This window comes from Camelina sativa, chromosome 14, assembly GCF_000633955.1.
Source record: "Camelina sativa cultivar DH55 chromosome 14, Cs, whole genome shotgun sequence".
In the NCBI taxonomy this organism is placed as follows: Eukaryota; Viridiplantae; Streptophyta; class Magnoliopsida; order Brassicales; family Brassicaceae; genus Camelina; species Camelina sativa.
Genome location: NC_025698.1, coordinates 6,492,794 through 6,495,548, shown reverse-complemented (window position 1 = coordinate 6,495,548; position 2,755 = coordinate 6,492,794).

Genomic DNA, 2,755 nt, shown 5'->3' with positions numbered 1-2,755 from the left:
ATGTCAATCCTTCTTCCTTAGACCCAAAAATAAAAAATTAATGAAAGAATATCAACTCTTCTCTAAAATCATACACAAAAATATGTTTTACAGCTCATAAGAAATAAAAAGCACAAATGTAGATAAATAAGATAATTTATGTTTTGCATCAATATTTATAATATTTTAAACTTTTAAAAGGTTTCGAAATATAAAATTTGAACTTTTTAAAAATTTCAATATTTATAATATTTCAAACTTTTAAAATTTAAAACTCATAATATTTAAAAAAATTTTAAAAGCTAAAAACTTTTAAAACTTTTAAAATTTTTAAATATTATAATNTAATTGTCATCGTAACTTTTACTGTTTGGTTCTTCGTTATACTTTTTTTTTTCTTTCTCATCAATTTCTTCACATTCTTCCACTGAAAAACCTTTTTTAAGACTACCATACAACTTGTTAACCCATCAAACTCCAAGAACAAAATCATTTCTTTTCTCGTAAAATTTGTGAAATTCATGATTACCAGCATAATCCACACATGCAATCAATTATTGACAATTTTATCCATATACTTATTTCGTTTTAGATCCACGCATTTAAAAACTTCTCAAACCAAAATCCTTACTTGGTTTATAATATTTTAAAAACATAATAAAATATACTAATAATTATATATTTAATATGAATCATATGATATATAGAAATATGATTACACTATAAGAACATATTAATTATAAATAAATAATATCAATTATATTATATCATCAAATAATATCAATTGTATCATATTATCAAATAACCGTAACCGTATATAACAGTAACCGCTTGAACCGTAACCGTATTTAAACGTAACCGTTTAACCGTTTGTTAAACAGTTCTGGTTAAGGTTACAAAAATTTCTAACCATAACCGATGGTTAATAAACCTTAACCGTGACAACCGTAACTATGGTCATGCCTATGTATAGCTAATAAAACATATGTGTTTGTCGTCCATCTTTCTTCTTTAAACCTCAAAATTTGACTCAAACATTAAATTAAGGTCTTGCGATGTCAATCCTTCTTCCTTAGACCCAAAAATAAAAAATTAATGAAAGAATATCAACTCTTCTCTAAAATCATACACAAAAATATGTTTTACAGCTCATAAGAAATAAAAAGCACAAATGTAGATAAATAAGATAATTTATGTTTTGCATCAATATTTATAATATTTTAAACTTTTAAAAGGTTTCGAAATATAAAATTTGAACTTTTTAAAAATTTCAATATTTATAATATTTCAAACTTTTAAAATTTAAAACTCATAATATTTAAAAAAATTTTAAAAGCTAAAAACTTTTAAAACTTTTAAAATTTTTAAATATTATAATTATTTTTTTGAAACTGTTTAAAGTTTTAATTTGATCAAATAAAAAACAAGATCAAACCAAATAAAAGTTNAATCATTTCTTTTCTCGTAAAATTTGTGAAATTCATGATTACCAGCATAATCCACACATGCAATCAATTATTGACAATTTTATCCATATACTTATTTCGTTTTAGATCCACGCANCAAGTTTTCCTGCTCATTCGTTGTTGAAAGCATATTAATCTTATTTATACTAGTTTTTAACCATTGTCTAAAAAATTTCTAGCCGATGTGGGATATTGTGCTTAGTTCTTTGATTTCCATAAATTTAAAATTTTCCTTTTTCTAAAAAAATCTGTAAATTTAAATAATGTTAATGAATGACATGTCAAATCATAGTAGGTTGTTTAAAATAATTTTTAATATAGAAAATTCGGGAAATTGTATAAAATGTTAATAAGTTATATGTCAAATTTCTATTGGTTGTTTAAAATCATATGTAGACGGTCTTATGAGCTTATAGCTCAGACTTTTTATTAGTATAGATTTTGTGTTATGCCCTTGAAGTTTTGGTTATTTAATTTGTTTTATTTACAAGATTAACCCCTAATTATTTTCCTAAAATAACAATTTCTGGAAACTCATTTAATGGAACTATATTAATCGAACAAATTTATTTACACTTATTGCCATAATAAGCTTGACACCATCTATACTTTATGATGTTTTCAAACACAACTCTACGCATTAAATTTTTAATCCCATAAAAATCTTCAAAACTTGAGTAACAAATGATTACAATCGCAATAATTATTATAACGTTAATAAAGTTCATAAAAACGAGAACCCAACTTTTAGAAACTCAATAATTGGGTATATTTAACTTTAGCATCAAGAAAAACATATAATATAGTATATAGTGTGTTAAGAACCTGAATATTATTCTGCGATAATGTTATCAACTCAAATAGGAAAACACTAAAATCTCTCTTTTATTGCTATGGATCGTAAACTCCTTGCTCATCAAGCATTTTCCATGTATAAATATCAACTTCACAAACGAAACACAACACACAACCAAAATCACTAATATGACGGTTTTGAAACACGAGTTAAACCACTAATATGACGGTTTGTTGTTATATAGCGGGACATGTTATTAACATGACGATTTGAATTAACATTAGTATAAATATAAAATATTATTAATTCGATTTTGAAACACGGTGAAATATTCGTTTAATTATTTGTTCAATACCACTAATATAAGAATATTAGACATATTAAATCAGAATAATTTAACTAAAATTTTGTAAAACAATTAAATAATTGGTAAAATTGTGACTTAATCCGACAATAGCTTATAAATTACATATTTATGTATTTATTTTCCCTATTATTGTTTTAATAATTGGCA